Below are 18,712 nucleotides of genomic sequence, written 5' to 3'. Positions count from 1 at the left end.
GAGAGTCCTGACATGTTTTTACAACGTTTCCTGGCGCTCCTTGGCGAAAAAATGATTTTTGACCGTTTTTGAAATTTTGAAAAAAAGTGTAAGTACCCCCCCTTACAAAAAAGTCAAAAATGGACTTTTCTCAAAAGTCAAATTTTTGGGCATATTTGGGCTCTGCCGAGAGTCCTGACATGTTTTTAGAACGTTTCCTGGCGCTCCTTGGCCCAAAAGTGTTTTTTGACCGTTTTTGAAATTTTGAAAAATGCGTAAGTACCCCCCCTTACAAAAAAGTCAAAAATGGACTTTTCTCAAAAGTCAACTGTTTTGGCCGATTTGGGCTGTGCCGAGAGTCCTGACATGTTTTTAGAACGTTTCCTGGCGCTCCTTGGCCCAAAAGTGTTTTTTGACCGTTTTTGAAATTTTGAAAAAAAAAGCGTAAGTACCCCCCCTTACAAAAAAGTCAAAAATTGACTTTTCTCAAAAGTCAACTGTTTTGGCCTATTTGGGCTGTGCCGAGAGTCCTGACATGTTTTTAGAACGTTTCCTGGCGCTCCTTGGCCCAAAAGTGTTTTTTGACCGTTTTTGAAATTTTGAAAAAAAGCGTAAGTACCCCCCCTTACAAAAAAGTCAAAAATTGACTTTTCTCAAAAGTCAACTTTTTGGGCATATTTGGGCTCTGCCTAGAGTCCTGACATGTTTTTAGAACGTTTCCCGGCGCTCCTTGGCACAAACATTTTTTTTGACCGTTTTTGAAATTTTGAAAAATGCGTAAGTACCCCCCCTTACAAAAAAGTCAAAAATTGACTTTTCTCAAAAGTCAACTTTTTTGGCATATTTGGGCTCTGCCGAGAGTCCTGACATGTTTTTAGAACGTTTCCTGGCGCTCCTTGGCGAAAAAATGATTTTTGACCGTTTTTGAAATTTTGAAAAAAAGCGTAAGTACCCCCCCTTACAAAAAAATCAAAAATGGACTTTTCTCAAAAGTCAAATTTTTGGGCATATTTGGGCTCTGCCGAAAGTCCTGACATGTTTTTAGAACGTTTCCTGGCGCTCCTTGGCGAAAAAATGATTTTTGACCGTTTTTGAAATTTTGAAAAAAAGTGTAAGTACCCCCCCTTACAAAAAAGTCAAAAATGGACTTTTCTCAAAAGTCAAATTTTTGGGCATATTTGGGCTCTGCCGAGAGTCCTGACATGTTTTTAGAACGTTTCCTGGCGCTCCTTGGCCCAAAAGTGTTTTTTGACCGTTTTTGAAATTTTGAAAAATGCGTAAGTAGCCCCCCTTACAAAAAAGTCAAAAATGGACTTTTCTCAAAAGTCAACTTTTTGGGCATATTTGGGCTCTGCCGAGAGTCCTGACATGTTTTTAGAACGTTTCCCGGCGCTCCTTGGCCCAAAAGTGTTTTTTGACCGTTTTTGAAATTTTGAAAAATGCGTAAGTACCCCCCCTTACAAAAAAGTCAAAAATGGACTTTTCTCAAAAGTCAACTGTTTTGGCCTATTTGGGCTGTGCCGAGAGTCCTGACATGTTTTTAGAACGTTTCCTGGCGCTCCTTGGCCCAAAAGTGTTTTTTGACCGTTTTTGAAATTTTGAAAAAAAGCGTAAGTACCCCCCCTTACAAAAAAATCAAAAATTGACTTTTCTCAAAAGTCAACTTTTTGGGCATATTTGGGCTGTGCCGAGAGTCCTGACATGTTTTTAGAACGTTTCCTGGAGCTCCTTGGCCCAAAAGTGTTTTTTGACCGTTTTTGAAATTTTGAAAAAAAGCGTAAGTACCCCCCCTTACAAAAAAGTCAAAAATTGACTTTTCTCAAAAGTCAACTTTTTGGGCATATTTGGGCTCTGCCGAGAGTCCTGACATGTTTTTAGAACGTTTCCCGGCGCTCCTTGGCACAAACATTTTTTTTGACCGTTTTTGAAATTTTGAAAAATGCGTAAGTACCCCCGTTACAAAAAAGTCAAAAATTGACTTTTCTCAAAAGTCAACTTTTTTGGCATGTTTGGGCTCTGCCGAGAGTCCTGACATGTTTTTAGAACGTTTCCTGGCGCTCCTTGGCGAAAAAATGATTTTTGACCGTTTTTGAAATTTTGAAAAAAAGCGTAAGTACCCCCCCTTACAAAAAAGTCAAAAATGGACTTTTCTCAAAAGTCAAATTTTTGGGCATATTTGGGCTCTGCCGAGAGTCCTGACATGTTTTTAGAACGTTTCCCGGCGCTCCTTGGCCCAAAAGTGTTTTTTGACCGTTTTTGAAATTTTGAAAAATGCGTAAGTACCCCCCCTTACAAAAAAGTCAAAAATGGACTTTTCTCAAAAGTCAACTGTTTTGGCCTATTTGGGCTGTGCCGAGAGTCCTGACATGTTTTTAGAACGTTTCCTGGCGCTCCTTGGCCCAAAAGTGTTTTTTGACCGTTTTTGAAATTTTGAAAAAAAGCGTAAGTACCCCCCCTTACAAAAAAATCAAAAATTGACTTTTCTCAAAAGTCAACTTTTTGGGCATATTTGGGCTGTGCCGAGAGTCCTGACATGTTTTTAGAACGTTTCCTGGAGCTCCTTGGCCCAAAAGTGTTTTTTGACCGTTTTTGAAATTTTGAAAAAAAGCTTAAGTACCCCCCCTTACAAAAAAGTCAAAAATTGACTTTTCTCAAAAGTCAACTTTTTGGGCATATTTGGGCTCTGCCGAGAGTCCTGACATGTTTTTAGAACGTTTCCCGGCGCTCCTTGGCACAAACATTTTTTTTTGACCGTTTTTGAAATTTTGAAAAATGCGTAAGTACCCCCCCTTACAAAAAAGTCAAAAATTGACTTTTCTCAAAAGTCAACTTTTTGGGCATATTTGGGCTCTGCCGAGAGTCCTGACATGTTTTTAGAACGTTTCCCGGCGCTCCTTGGCACAAACATTTTTTTTGACCGTTTTTGAAATTTTGAAAAATGCGTAAGTACCCCCCCTTACAAAAAAGTCAAAAATTGACTTTTCTCAAAAGTCAACTTTTTTGGCATGTTTGGGCTCTGCCGAGAGTCCTGACATGTTTTTAGAACGTTTCCTGGCGCTCCTTGGCCAAAAAATGATTTTTGACCGTTTTTGAAATTTTGAAAAAAAAGCGTAAGTACCCCCCCTTACAAAAAAGTCAAAAATGGACTTTTCTCAAAAGTCAAATCTTTGGGCATATTTGGGCTGTGCCGAGAGTCCTGACATGTTTTTAGAACGTTTCCTGGCGCTCCTTGGCCCAAAAGTGTTTTTTGACCGTTTTTGAAATTTTGAAAAATGCGTAAGTACCCCCCCTTACAAAAAAGTCAAAAATGGACTTTTCTCAAAAGTCAACTGTTTTGGCCGATTTGGGCTGTGCCGAGAGTCCTGACATGTTTTTAGAACGTTTCCTGGCGCTCCTTGGCCCAAAAGTGTTTTTTGACCGTTTTTGAAATTTTGAAAAAAAAAGCGTAAGTACCCCCCCTTACAAAAAAGTCAAAAATTGACTTTTCTCAAAAGTCAACTGTTTTGGCCTATTTGGGCTGTGCCGAGAGTCCTGACATGTTTTTAGAACGTTTCCTGGCGCTCCTTGGCCCAAAAGTGTTTTTTGACCGTTTTTGAAATTTTGAAAAAAAGCGTAAGTACCCCCCCTTACAAAAAAGTCAAAAATTGACTTTTCTCAAAAGTCAAATTTTTGGGCATATTTGGGCTCTGCCGAAAGTCCTGACATGTTTTTAGAACGTTTCCTGGCGCTCCTTGGCGAAAAAATGATTTTTGACCGTTTTTGAAATTTTGAAAAAAAGTGTAAGTACCCCCCCTTACAAAAAAGTCAAAAATGGACATTTCTCAAAAGTCAAATTTTTGGGCATATTTGGGCTCTGCCGAGAGTCCTGACATGTTTTTAGAACGTTTCCTGGCGCTCCTTGGCCCAAAAGTGTTTTTTGACCGTTTTTGAAATTTTGAAAAATGCGTAAGTACCCCCCCTTACAAAAAAGTCAAAAATTGACTTTTCTCAAAAGTCAACTTTTTGGGCATATTTGGGCTCTGCCGAGAGTCCTGACATGTTTTTAGAACGTTTCCTGGCGCTCCTTGGCGAAAAAATGATTTTTGACCGTTTTTGAAATTTTGAAAAAAAGCGTAAGTACCCCCCCTTACAAAAAAGTCAAAAATGGACTTTTCTCAAAAGTCAAATTTTTGGGCATATTTGGGCTCTGCCGAGAGTCCTGACATGTTTTTAGAACGTTTCCCGGCGCTCCTTGGCCCAAAAGTGTTTTTTGACCGTTTTTGAAATTTTGAAAAAAAAAGCGTAAGTACCCCCCCTTACAAAAAAGTCAAAAATTGACTTTTCTCAAAAGTCAACTGTTTTGGCCTATTTGGGCTGTGCCGAGAGTCCTGACATGTTTTTAGAACGTTTCCTGGCGCTCCTTGGCCCAAAAGTGTTTTTTGACCGTTTTTGAAATTTTGAAAAAAAGCGTAAGTACCCCCCCTTACAAAAAAGTCAAAAATTGACTTTTCTCAAAAGTCAACTTTTTGGGCATATTTGGGCTCTGCCGAGAGTCCTGACATGTTTTTAGAACGTTTCCCGGCGCTCCTTGGCACAAACATTTTTTTTGACCGTTTTTGAAATTTTGAAAAATGCGTAAGTACCCCCCCTTACAAAAAAGTCAAAAATTGACTTTTCTCAAAAGTCAACTTTTTTGGCATATTTGGGCTCTGCCGAGAGTCCTGACATGTTTTTAGAACGTTTCCTGGCGCTCCTTGGCGAAAAAATGATTTTTGACCGTTTTTGAAATTTTGAAAAAAAGCGTAAGTACCCCCCCTTACAAAAAAGTCAAAAATGGACTTTTCTCAAAAGTCAAATTTTTGGGCATATTTGGGCTCTGCCGAGAGTCCTGACATGTTTTTACAACGTTTCCTGGCGCTCCTTGGCGAAAAAATGATTTTTGACCGTTTTTGAAATTTTGAAAAAAAGTGTAAGTACCCCCCCTTACAAAAAAGTCAAAAATGGACTTTTCTCAAAAGTCAAATTTTTGGGCATATTTGGGCTCTGCCGAGAGTCCTGACATGTTTTTAGAACGTTTCCTGGCGCTCCTTGGCCCAAAAGTGTTTTTTGACCGTTTTTGAAATTTTGAAAAATGCGTAAGTACCCCCCCTTACAAAAAAGTCAAAAATGGACTTTTCTCAAAAGTCAACTGTTTTGGCCGATTTGGGCTGTGCCGAGAGTCCTGACATGTTTTTAGAACGTTTCCTGGCGCTCCTTGGCCCAAAAGTGTTTTTTGACCGTTTTTGAAATTTTGAAAAAAAAAGCGTAAGTACCCCCCCTTACAAAAAAGTCAAAAATTGACTTTTCTCAAAAGTCAACTGTTTTGGCCTATTTGGGCTGTGCCGAGAGTCCTGACATGTTTTTAGAACGTTTCCTGGCGCTCCTTGGCCCAAAAGTGTTTTTTGACCGTTTTTGAAATTTTGAAAAAAAGCGTAAGTACCCCCCCTTACAAAAAAGTCAAAAATTGACTTTTCTCAAAAGTCAACTTTTTGGGCATATTTGGGCTCTGCCTAGAGTCCTGACATGTTTTTAGAACGTTTCCCGGCGCTCCTTGGCACAAACATTTTTTTTGACCGTTTTTGAAATTTTGAAAAATGCGTAAGTACCCCCCCTTACAAAAAAGTCAAAAATTGACTTTTCTCAAAAGTCAACTTTTTTGGCATATTTGGGCTCTGCCGAGAGTCCTGACATGTTTTTAGAACGTTTCCTGGCGCTCCTTGGCGAAAAAATGATTTTTGACCGTTTTTGAAATTTTGAAAAAAAGCGTAAGTACCCCCCCTTACAAAAAAATCAAAAATGGACTTTTCTCAAAAGTCAAATTTTTGGGCATATTTGGGCTCTGCCGAAAGTCCTGACATGTTTTTAGAACGTTTCCTGGCGCTCCTTGGCGAAAAAATGATTTTTGACCGTTTTTGAAATTTTGAAAAAAAGTGTAAGTACCCCCCCTTACAAAAAAGTCAAAAATGGACTTTTCTCAAAAGTCAAATTTTTGGGCATATTTGGGCTCTGCCGAGAGTCCTGACATGTTTTTAGAACGTTTCCTGGCGCTCCTTGGCCCAAAAGTGTTTTTTGACCGTTTTTGAAATTTTGAAAAATGCGTAAGTAGCCCCCCTTACAAAAAAGTCAAAAATGGACTTTTCTCAAAAGTCAACTTTTTGGGCATATTTGGGCTCTGCCGAGAGTCCTGACATGTTTTTAGAACGTTTCCCGGCGCTCCTTGGCCCAAAAGTGTTTTTTGACCGTTTTTGAAATTTTGAAAAATGCGTAAGTACCCCCCCTTACAAAAAAGTCAAAAATGGACTTTTCTCAAAAGTCAACTGTTTTGGCCTATTTGGGCTGTGCCGAGAGTCCTGACATGTTTTTAGAACGTTTCCTGGCGCTCCTTGGCCCAAAAGTGTTTTTTGACCGTTTTTGAAATTTTGAAAAAAAGCGTAAGTACCCCCCCTTACAAAAAAATCAAAAATTGACTTTTCTCAAAAGTCAACTTTTTGGGCATATTTGGGCTGTGCCGAGAGTCCTGACATGTTTTTAGAACGTTTCCTGGAGCTCCTTGGCCCAAAAGTGTTTTTTGACCGTTTTTGAAATTTTGAAAAAAAGCGTAAGTACCCCCCCTTACAAAAAAGTCAAAAATTGACTTTTCTCAAAAGTCAACTTTTTGGGCATATTTGGGCTCTGCCGAGAGTCCTGACATGTTTTTAGAACGTTTCCCGGCGCTCCTTGGCACAAACATTTTTTTTGACCGTTTTTGAAATTTTGAAAAATGCGTAAGTACCCCCGTTACAAAAAAGTCAAAAATTGACTTTTCTCAAAAGTCAACTTTTTTGGCATGTTTGGGCTCTGCCGAGAGTCCTGACATGTTTTTAGAACGTTTCCTGGCGCTCCTTGGCGAAAAAATGATTTTTGACCGTTTTTGAAATTTTGAAAAAAAGCGTAAGTACCCCCCCTTACAAAAAAGTCAAAAATGGACTTTTCTCAAAAGTCAAATTTTTGGGCATATTTGGGCTCTGCCGAGAGTCCTGACATGTTTTTAGAACGTTTCCCGGCGCTCCTTGGCCCAAAAGTGTTTTTTGACCGTTTTTGAAATTTTGAAAAATGCGTAAGTACCCCCCCTTACAAAAAAGTCAAAAATGGACTTTTCTCAAAAGTCAACTGTTTTGGCCTATTTGGGCTGTGCCGAGAGTCCTGACATGTTTTTAGAACGTTTCCTGGCGCTCCTTGGCCCAAAAGTGTTTTTTGACCGTTTTTGAAATTTTGAAAAAAAGCGTAAGTACCCCCCCTTACAAAAAAATCAAAAATTGACTTTTCTCAAAAGTCAACTTTTTGGGCATATTTGGGCTGTGCCGAGAGTCCTGACATGTTTTTAGAACGTTTCCTGGAGCTCCTTGGCCCAAAAGTGTTTTTTGACCGTTTTTGAAATTTTGAAAAAAAGCTTAAGTACCCCCCCTTACAAAAAAGTCAAAAATTGACTTTTCTCAAAAGTCAACTTTTTGGGCATATTTGGGCTCTGCCGAGAGTCCTGACATGTTTTTAGAACGTTTCCCGGCGCTCCTTGGCACAAACATTTTTTTTTGACCGTTTTTGAAATTTTGAAAAATGCGTAAGTACCCCCCCTTACAAAAAAGTCAAAAATTGACTTTTCTCAAAAGTCAACTTTTTGGGCATATTTGGGCTCTGCCGAGAGTCCTGACATGTTTTTAGAACGTTTCCCGGCGCTCCTTGGCACAAACATTTTTTTTGACCGTTTTTGAAATTTTGAAAAATGCGTAAGTACCCCCCCTTACAAAAAAGTCAAAAATTGACTTTTCTCAAAAGTCAACTTTTTTGGCATGTTTGGGCTCTGCCGAGAGTCCTGACATGTTTTTAGAACGTTTCCTGGCGCTCCTTGGCCAAAAAATGATTTTTGACCGTTTTTGAAATTTTGAAAAAAAAGCGTAAGTACCCCCCCTTACAAAAAAGTCAAAAATGGACTTTTCTCAAAAGTCAAATCTTTGGGCATATTTGGGCTGTGCCGAGAGTCCTGACATGTTTTTAGAACGTTTCCTGGCGCTCCTTGGCCCAAAAGTGTTTTTTGACCGTTTTTGAAATTTTGAAAAATGCGTAAGTACCCCCCCTTACAAAAAAGTCAAAAATGGACTTTTCTCAAAAGTCAACTGTTTTGGCCGATTTGGGCTGTGCCGAGAGTCCTGACATGTTTTTAGAACGTTTCCTGGCGCTCCTTGGCCCAAAAGTGTTTTTTGACCGTTTTTGAAATTTTGAAAAAAAAAGCGTAAGTACCCCCCCTTACAAAAAAGTCAAAAATTGACTTTTCTCAAAAGTCAACTGTTTTGGCCTATTTGGGCTGTGCCGAGAGTCCTGACATGTTTTTAGAACGTTTCCTGGCGCTCCTTGGCCCAAAAGTGTTTTTTGACCGTTTTTGAAATTTTGAAAAAAAGCGTAAGTACCCCCCCTTACAAAAAAGTCAAAAATTGACTTTTCTCAAAAGTCAACTTTTTGGGCATATTTGGGCTCTGCCTAGAGTCCTGACATGTTTTTAGAACGTTTCCCGGCGCTCCTTGGCACAAACATTTTTTTTGACCGTTTTTGAAATTTTGAAAAATGCGTAAGTACCCCCCCTTACAAAAAAGTCAAAAATTGACTTTTCTCAAAAGTCAACTTTTTTGGCATATTTGGGCTCTGCCGAGAGTCCTGACATGTTTTTAGAACGTTTCCTGGCGCTCCTTGGCGAAAAAATGATTTTTGACCGTTTTTGAAATTTTGAAAAAAAGCGTAAGTACCCCCCCTTACAAAAAAGTCAAAAATGGACTTTTCTCAAAAGTCAAATTTTTGGGCATATTTGGGCTCTGCCGAAAGTCCTGACATGTTTTTAGAACGTTTCCTGGCGCTCCTTGGCGAAAAAATGATTTTTGACCGTTTTTGAAATTTTGAAAAAAAGTGTAAGTACCCCCCCTTACAAAAAAGTCAAAAATGGACATTTCTCAAAAGTCAAATTTTTGGGCATATTTGGGCTCTGCCGAGAGTCCTGACATGTTTTTAGAACGTTTCCTGGCGCTCCTTGGCCCAAAAGTGTTTTTTGACCGTTTTTGAAATTTTGAAAAATGCGTAAGTACCCCCCCTTACAAAAAAGTCAAAAATTGACTTTTCTCAAAAGTCAACTTTTTGGGCATATTTGGGCTCTGCCGAGAGTCCTGACATGTTTTTAGAACGTTTCCTGGCGCTCCTTGGCGAAAAAATGATTTTTGACCGTTTTTGAAATTTTGAAAAAAAGCGTAAGTACCCCCCCTTACAAAAAAGTCAAAAATGGACTTTTCTCAAAAGTCAAATTTTTGGGCATATTTGGGCTCTGCCGAGAGTCCTGACATGTTTTTAGAACGTTTCCCGGCGCTCCTTGGCCCAAAAGTGTTTTTTGACCGTTTTTGAAATTTTGAAAAATGCGTAAGTACCCCCCCTTACAAAAAAGTCAAAAATGGACTTTTCTCAAAAGTCAACTGTTTTGGCCTATTTGGGCTGTGCCGAGAGTCCTGACATGTTTTTAGAACGTTTCCTGGCGCTCCTTGGCCCAAAAGTGTTTTTTGACCGTTTTTGAAATTTTGAAAAAAAGCGTAAGTACCCCCCCTTACAAAAAAATCAAAAATTGACTTTTCTCAAAAGTCAACTTTTTGGGCATATTTGGGCTGTGCCGAGAGTCCTGACATGTTTTTAGAACTTTTCCTGGAGCTCCTTGGCCCAAAAGTGTTTTTTGACCGTTTTTGAAATTTTGAAAAAAAGCGTAAGTACCCCCCCTTACAAAAAAGTCAAAAATTGACTTTTCTCAAAAGTCAACTTTTTGGGCATATTTGGGCTCTGCCGAGAGTCCTGACATGTTTTTAGAACGTTTCCCGGCGCTCCTTGGCACAAATATTTTTTTTTGACCGTTTTTGAAATTTTGAAAAATGCGTAAGTACCCCCCCTTACAAAAAAGTCAAAAATTGACTTTTCTCAAAAGTCAACTTTTTGGGCATATTTGGGCTCTGCCGAGAGTCCTGACATGTTTTTAGAACGTTTCCCGGCGCTCCTTGGCACAAACATTTTTTTTGACCGTTTTTGAAATTTTGAAAAATGCGTAAGTACCCCCCCTTACAAAAAAGTCAAAAATTGACTTTTCTCAAAAGTCAACTTTTTTGGCATGTTTGGGCTCTGCCGAGAGTCCTGACATGTTTTTAGAACGTTTCCTGGCGCTCCTTGGCGAAAAAATGATTTTTGACCGTTTTTGAAATTTTGAAAAAAAGCGTAAGTACCCCCCCTTACAAAAAAGTCAAAAATGGACTTTTCTCAAAAGTCAAATCTTTGGGCATATTTGGGCTGTGCCGAGAGTCCTGACATGTTTTTAGAACGTTTCCTGGCGCTCCTTGGCGAAAAAATGATTTTTGACCGTTTTTGAAATTTTGAAAAAAAGTGTAAGTACCCCCCCTTACAAAAAAGTCAAAAATGGACTTTTCTCAAAAGTCAAATTTTTGGGCATATTTGGGCTCTGCCGAGAGTCCTGACATGTTTTTAGAACGTTTCCTGGCGCTCCTTGGCCCAAAAGTGTTTTTTGACCGTTTTTGAAATTTTGAAAAATGCGTAAGTACCCCCCCTTACAAAAAAGTCAAAAATGGACTTTTCTCAAAAGTCAACTGTTTTGGCCGATTTGGGCTGTGCCGAGAGTCCTGACATGTTTTTAGAACGTTTCCTGGCGCTCCTTGGCCCAAAAGTGTTTTTTGACCGTTTTTGAAATTTTGAAAAAAAAAGCGTAAGTACCCCCCCTTACAAAAAAGTCAAAAATTGACTTTTCTCAAAAGTCAACTGTTTTGGCCTATTTGGGCTGTGCCGAGAGTCCTGACATGTTTTTAGAACGTTTCCTGGCGCTCCTTGGCCCAAAAGTGTTTTTTGACCGTTTTTGAAATTTTGAAAAAAAGCGTAAGTACCCCCCCTTACAAAAAAGTCAAAAATTGACTTTTCTCAAAAGTCAACTTTTTGGGCATATTTGGGCTCTGCCTAGAGTCCTGACATGTTTTTAGAACGTTTCCCGGCGCTCCTTGGCACAAACATTTTTTTTGACCGTTTTTGAAATTTTGAAAAATGCGTAAGTACCCCCCTTTACAAAAAAGTCAAAAATTGACTTTTCTCAAAAGTCAACTTTTTTGGCATATTTGGGCTCTGCCGAGAGTCCTGACATGTTTTTAGAACGTTTCCTGGCGCTCCTTGGCGAAAAAATGATTTTTGACCGTTTTTGAAATTTTGAAAAAAAGCGTAAGTACCCCCCCTTACAAAAAAGTCAAAAATGGACTTTTCTCAAAAGTCAAATTTTTGGGCATATTTGGGCTCTGCCGAAAGTCCTGACATGTTTTTAGAACGTTTCCTGGCGCTCCTTGGCGAAAAAATGATTTTTGACCGTTTTTGAAATTTTGAAAAAAAGTGTAAGTACCCCCCCTTACAAAAAAGTCAAAAATGGACTTTTCTCAAAAGTCAAATTTTTGGGCATATTTGGGCTCTGCCGAGAGTCCTGACATGTTTTTAGAACGTTTCCTGGCGCTCCTTGGCCCAAAAGTGTTTTTTGACCGTTTTTGAAATTTTGAAAAATGCGTAAGTACCCCCCCTTACAAAAAAGTCAAAAATGGACTTTTCTCAAAAGTCAAATTTTTGGGCATATTTGGGCTCTGCCGAGAGTCCTGACATGTTTTTAGAACGTTTCCTGGCGCTCCTTGGCCCAAAAGTGTTTTTTGACCGTTTTTGAAATTTTGAAAAATGCGTAAGTACCCCCCCTTACAAAAAAGTCAAAAATGGACTTTTCTCAAAAGTCAACTTTTTGGGCATATTTGGGCTCTGCCGAGAGTCCTGACATGTTTTTAGAACGTTTCCCGGCGCTCCTTGGCCCAAAAGTGTTTTTTGACCGTTTTTGAAATTTTGAAAAATGCGTAAGTACCCCCCCTTACAAAAAAGTCAAAAATGGACTTTTCTCAAAAGTCAACTGTTTTGGCCTATTTGGGCTGTGCCGAGAGTCCTGACATGTTTTTAGAACGTTTCCTGGCGCTCCTTGGCCCAAAAGTGTTTTTTGACCGTTTTTGAAATTTTGAAAAAAAGCGTAAGTACCCCCCCTTACAAAAAAATCAAAAATTGACTTTTCTCAAAAGTCAACTTTTTGGGCATATTTGGGCTGTGCCGAGAGTCCTGACATGTTTTTAGAACGTTTCCTGGAGCTCCTTGGCCCAAAAGTGTTTTTTGACCGTTTTTGAAATTTTGAAAAAAAGCGTAAGTACCCCCCCTAACAAAAAAGTCAAAAATTGACTTTTCTCAAAAGTCAACTTTTTGGGCATATTTGGGCTCTGCCGAGAGTCCTGACATGTTTTTAGAACGTTTCCCGGCGCTCCTTGGCACAAACATTTTTTTTGACCGTTTTTGAAATTTTGAAAAATGCGTAAGTACCCCCCCTTACAAAAAAGTCAAAAATTGACTTTTCTCAAAAGTCAACTTTTTTGGCATGTTTGGGCTCTGCCGAGAGTCCTGACATGTTTTTAGAACGTTTCCTGGCGCTCCTTGCCGAAAAAATGATTTTTGACCGTTTTTGAAATTTTGAAAAAAAGCGTAAGTACCCCCCCTTACAAAAAAGTCAAAAATGGACTTTTCTCAAAAGTCAAATTTTTGGGCATATTTGGGCTCTGCCGAGAGTCCTGACATGTTTTTAGAACGTTTCCCGGCGCTCCTTGGCCCAAAAGTGTTTTTTGACCGTTTTTGAAATTTTGAAAAATGCGTAAGTACCCCCCCTTACAAAAAAGTCAAAAATGGACTTTTCTCAAAAGTCAACTGTTTTGGCCTATTTGGGCTGTGCCGAGAGTCCTGACATGTTTTTAGAACGTTTCCTGGCGCTCCTTGGCCCAAAAGTGTTTTTTGACCGTTTTTGAAATTTTGAAAAAAAGCGTAAGTACCCCCCCTTACAAAAAAATCAAAAATTGACTTTTCTCAAAAGTCAACTTTTTGGGCATATTTGGGCTGTGCCGAGAGTCCTGACATGTTTTTAGAACGTTTCCTGGAGCTCCTTGGCCCAAAAGTGTTTTTTGACCGTTTTTGAAATTTTGAAAAAAAGCGTAAGTACCCCCCCTTACAAAAAAGTCAAAAATTGACTTTTCTCAAAAGTCAACTTTTTGGGCATATTTGGGCTCTGCCGAGAGTCCTGACATGTTTTTAGAACGTTTCCCGGCGCTCCTTGGCACAAACATTTTTTTTTGACCGTTTTTGAAATTTTGAAAAATGCGTAAGTACCCCCCCTTACAAAAAAGTCAAAAATTGACTTTTCTCAAAAGTCAACTTTTTGGGCATATTTGGGCTCTGCCGAGAGTCCTGACATGTTTTTAGAACGTTTCCCGGCGCTCCTTGGCACAAACATTTTTTTTGACCGTTTTTGAAATTTTGAAAAATGCGTAAGTACCCCCCCTTACAAAAAAGTCAAAAATTGACTTTTCTCAAAAGTCAACTTTTTTGGCATGTTTGGGCTCTGCCGAGAGTCCTGACATGTTTTTAGAACGTTTCCTGGCGCTCCTTGGCCAAAAAATGATTTTTGACCGTTTTTGAAATTTTGAAAAAAAAGCGTAAGTACCCCCCCTTACAAAAAAGTCAAAAATGGACTTTTCTCAAAAGTCAAATCTTTGGGCATATTTGGGCTGTGCCGAGAGTCCTGACATGTTTTTAGAACGTTTCCTGGCGCTCCTTGGCCCAAAAGTGTTTTTTGACCGTTTTTGAAATTTTGAAAAATGCGTAAGTACCCCCCCTTACAAAAAAGTCAAAAATGGACTTTTCTCAAAAGTCAACTGTTTTGGCCGATTTGGGCTGTGCCGAGAGTCCTGACATGTTTTTAGAACGTTTCCTGGCGCTCCTTGGCCCAAAAGTGTTTTTTGACCGTTTTTGAAATTTTGAAAAAAAAAGCGTAAGTACCCCCCCTTACAAAAAAGTCAAAAATTGACTTTTCTCAAAAGTCAACTGTTTTGGCCTATTTGGGCTGTGCCGAGAGTCCTGACATGTTTTTAGAACGTTTCCTGGCGCTCCTTGGCCCAAAAGTGTTTTTTGACCGTTTTTGAAATTTTGAAAAAAAGCGTAAGTACCCCCCCTTACAAAAAAGTCAAAAATTGACTTTTCTCAAAAGTCAACTTTTTGGGCATATTTGGGCTCTGCCTAGAGTCCTGACATGTTTTTAGAACGTTTCCCGGCGCTCCTTGGCACAAACATTTTTTTTGACCGTTTTTGAAATTTTGAAAAATGCGTAAGTACCCCCCCTTACAAAAAAGTCAAAAATTGACTTTTCTCAAAAGTCAACTTTTTTGGCATATTTGGGCTCTGCCGAGAGTCCTGACATGTTTTTAGAACGTTTCCTGGCGCTCCTTGGCGAAAAAATGATTTTTGACCGTTTTTGAAATTTTGAAAAAAAGCGTAAGTACCCCCCCTTACAAAAAAGTCAAAAATGGACTTTTCTCAAAAGTCAAATTTTTGGGCATATTTGGGCTCTGCCGAAAGTCCTGACATGTTTTTAGAACGTTTCCTGGCGCTCCTTGGCGAAAAAATGATTTTTGACCGTTTTTGAAATTTTGAAAAAAAGCGTAAGTACCCCCCCTTACAAAAAAGTCAAAAATTGACTTTTCTCAAAAGTCAACTTTTTGGGCATATTTGGGCTCTGCCTAGAGTCCTGACATGTTTTTAGAACGTTTCCCGGCGCTCCTTGGCACAAACATTTTTTTTGACCGTTTTTGAAATTTTGAAAAATGCGTAAGTACCCCCCTTTACAAAAAAGTCAAAAATTGACTTTTCTCAAAAGTCAACTTTTTTGGCATATTTGGGCTCTGCCGAGAGTCCTGACATGTTTTTAGAACGTTTCCTGGCGCTCCTTGGCGAAAAAATGATTTTTGACCGTTTTTGAAATTTTGAAAAAAAGCGTAAGTACCCCCCCTTACAAAAAAGTCAAAAATGGACTTTTCTCAAAAGTCAAATTTTTGGGCATATTTGGGCTGTGCCGAGAGTCCTGACATGTTTTTAGAACGTTTCCTGGCGCTCCTTGGCCCAAAAGTGTTTTTTGACCGTTTTTGAAATTTTGAAAAATGCGTAAGTACCCCCCCTTACAAAAAAGTCAAAAATTGACTTTTCTCAAAAGTCAACTTTTTTGGCATGTTTGGGCTCTGCCGAGAGTCCTGACATGTTTTTAGAACGTTTCCTGGCGCTCCTTGGCGAAAAAATGATTTTTGACCGTTTTTGAAATTTTGAAAAAAAGCGTAAGTACCCCCCCTTACAAAAAAGTCAAAAATGGACTTTTCTCAAAAGTCAAATCTTTGGGCATATTTGGGCTGTGCCGAGAGTCCTGACATGTTTTTAGAACGTTTCCTGGCGCTCCTTGGCGAAAAAATGATTTTTGACCGTTTTTGAAATTTTGAAAAAAAGTCAAAAATGGACTTTTCTCAAAAGTCAAATTTTTGGGCATATTTGGGCTCTGCCGAGAGTCCTGACATGTTTTTAGAACGTTTCCTGGCGCTCCTTGGCCCAAAAGTGTTTTTTGACCGTTTTTGAAATTTTGAAAAATGCGTAAGTACCCCCCCTTACAAAAAAGTCAAAAATTGACTTTTCTCAAAAGTCAACTGTTTTGGCCTATTTGGGCTGTGCCGAGAGTCCTGACATGTTTTTAGAACGTTTCCTGGCGCTCCTTGGCCCAAAAGTGTTTTTTGACCGTTTTTGAAATTTTGAAAAAAAGCGTAAGTACCCCCCCTTACAAAAAAGTCAAAAATTGACTTTTCTCAAAAGTCAACTTTTTGGGCATATTTGGGCTCTGCCTAGAGTCCTGACATGTTTTTAGAACGTTTCCCGGCGCTCCTTGGCACAAACATTTTTTTTGACCGTTTTTGAAATTTTGAAAAATGCGTAAGTACCCCCCTTTACAAAAAAGTCAAAAATTGACTTTTCTCAAAAGTCAACTTTTTTGGCATATTTGGGCTCTGCCGAGAGTCCTGACATGTTTTTAGAACGTTTCCTGGCGCTCCTTGGCGAAAAAATGATTTTTGACCGTTTTTGAAATTTTGAAAAAAAGCATAAGTACCCCCCCTTACAAAAAAGTCAAAAATGGACTTTTCTCAAAAGTCAAATTTTTGGGCATATTTGGGCTCTGCCGAAAGTCCTGACATGTTTTTAGAACGTTTCCTGGCGCTCCTTGGCGAAAAAATGATTTTTGACCGTTTTTGAAATTTTGAAAAATGCGTAAGTACCCCCCCTTACAAAAAAGTCAAAAATTGACTTTTCTCAAAAGTCAACTTTTTTGGCATGTTTGGGCTCTGCCGAGAGTCCTGACATGTTTTTAGAACGTTTCCTGGCGCTCCTTGGCGAAAAAATGATTTTTGACCGTTTTTGAAATTTTGAAAAAAAGCGTAAGTACCCCCCCTTACAAAAAAGTCAAAAATGGACTTTTCTCAAAAGTCAAATCTTTGGGCATATTTGGGCTGTGCCGAGAGTCCTGACATGTTTTTAGAACGTTTCCTGGCGCTCCTTGGCGAAAAAATGATTTTTGACCGTTTTTGAAATTTTGAAAAAAAGTGTAAGTACCCCCCCTTACAAAAAAGTCAAAAATGGACTTTTCTCAAAAGTCAAATTTTTGGGCATATTTGGGCTCTGCCGAGAGTCCTGACATGTTTTTAGAACGTTTCCTGGCGCTCCTTGGCCCAAAAGTGTTTTTTGACCGTTTTTGAAATTTTGAAAAATGCGTAAGTACCCCCCCTTACAAAAAAGTCAAAAATGGACTTTTCTCAAAAGTCAAATCTTTGGGCATATTTGGGCTGTGCCGAGAGTCCTGACATGTTTTTAGAACGTTTCCTGGCGCTCCTTGGCCCAAAAGTGTTTTTTGACCGTTTTTGAAATTTTGAAAAATGCGTAAGTACCCCCCCTTACAAAAAAGTCAAAAATGGACTTTTCTCAAAAGTCAACTGTTTTGGCCGATTTGGGCTGTGCCGAGAGTCCTGACATGTTTTTAGAACGTTTCCTGGCGCTCCTTGGCCCAAAAGTGTTTTTTGACCGTTTTTGAAATTTTGAAAAAAAAAGCGTAAGTACCCCCCCTTACAAAAAAGTCAAAAATTGACTTTTCTCAAAAGTCAACTGTTTTGGCCTATTTGGGCTGTGCCGAGAGTCCTGACATGTTTTTAGAACGTTTCCTGGCGCTCCTTGGCCCAAAAGTGTTTTTTGACCGTTTTTGAAATTTTGAAAAAAAGCGTAAGTACCCCCCCTTACAAAAAAGTCAAAAATTGACTTTTCTCAAAAGTCAACTTTTTGGGCATATTTGGGCTCTGCCTAGAGTCCTGACATGTTTTTAGAACGTTTCCCGGCGCTCCTTGGCACAAACATTTTTTTTGACCGTTTTCGAAATTTTGAAAAATGCGTAAGTACCCCCCCTTACAAAAAAGTCAAAAATTGACTTTTCTCAAAAGTCAACTTTTTTGGCATATTTGGGCTCTGCCGAGAGTCCTGACATGTTTTTAGAACGTTTCCTGGCGCTCCTTGGCGAAAAAATGATTTTTGACCGTTTTTGAAATTTTGAAAAAAAGCGTAAGTACCCCCCCTTACAAAAAAGTCAAAAATGGACTTTTCTCAAAAGTCAAATTTTTGGGCATATTTGGGCTCTGCCGAAAGTCCTGACATGTTTTTAGAACGTTTCCTGGCGCTCCTTGGCGAAAAAATGATTTTTGACCGTTTTTGAAATTTTGAAAAAAAGCGTAAGTACCCCCCCTTACAAAAAAGTCAAAAATTGACTTTTCTCAAAAGTCAACTTTTTGGGCATATTTGGGCTCTGCCTAGAGTCCTGACATGTTTTTAGAACGTTTCCCGGCGCTCCTTGGCACAAACATTTTTTTTGACCGTTTTTGAAATTTTGAAAAATGCGTAAGTACCCCCCTTTACAAAAAAGTCAAAAATTGACTTTTCTCAAAAGTCAACTTTTTTGGCATATTTGGGCTCTGCCGAGAGTCCTGACATGTTTTTAGAACGTTTCCTGGCGCTCCTTGGCGAAAAAATGATTTTTGACCGTTTTTGAAATTTTGAAAAAAAGCGTAAGTACCCCCCCTTACAAAAAAGTCAAAAATGGACTTTTCTCAAAAGTCAAATTTTTGGGCATATTTGGGCTGTGCCGAGAGTCCTGACATGTTTTTAGAACGTTTCCTGGCGCTCCTTGGCCCAAAAGTGTTTTTTGACCGTTTTTGAAATTTTGAAAAATGCGTAAGTACCCCCCCTTACAAAAAAGTCAAAAATTGACTTTTCTCAAAAGTCAACTTTTTTGGCATGTTTGGGCTCTGCCGAGAGTCCTGACATGTTTTTAGAACGTTTCCTGGCGCTCCTTGGCGAAAAAATGATTTTTGACCGTTTTTGAAATTTTGAAAAAAAGCGTAAGTACCCCCCCTTACAAAAAAGTCAAAAATGGACTTTTCTCAAAAGTCAAATCTTTGGGCATATTTGGGCTGTGCCGAGAGTCCTGACATGTTTTTAGAACGTTTCCTGGCGCTCCTTGGCGAAAAAATGATTTTTGACCGTTTTTGAAATTTTGAAAAAAAGTCAAAAATGGACTTTTCTCAAAAGTCAAATTTTTGGGCATATTTGGGCTCTGCCGAGAGTCCTGACATGTTTTTAGAACGTTTCCTGGCGCTCCTTGGCCCAAAAGTGTTTTTTGACCGTTTTTGAAATTTTGAAAAAT

Source organism: Corythoichthys intestinalis, chromosome 15 (genome assembly GCF_030265065.1).
Source record: "Corythoichthys intestinalis isolate RoL2023-P3 chromosome 15, ASM3026506v1, whole genome shotgun sequence".
Taxonomy (NCBI): Eukaryota; Metazoa; Chordata; class Actinopteri; order Syngnathiformes; family Syngnathidae; genus Corythoichthys; species Corythoichthys intestinalis.
Note: the sequence above shows the minus strand (reverse complement) of the source record.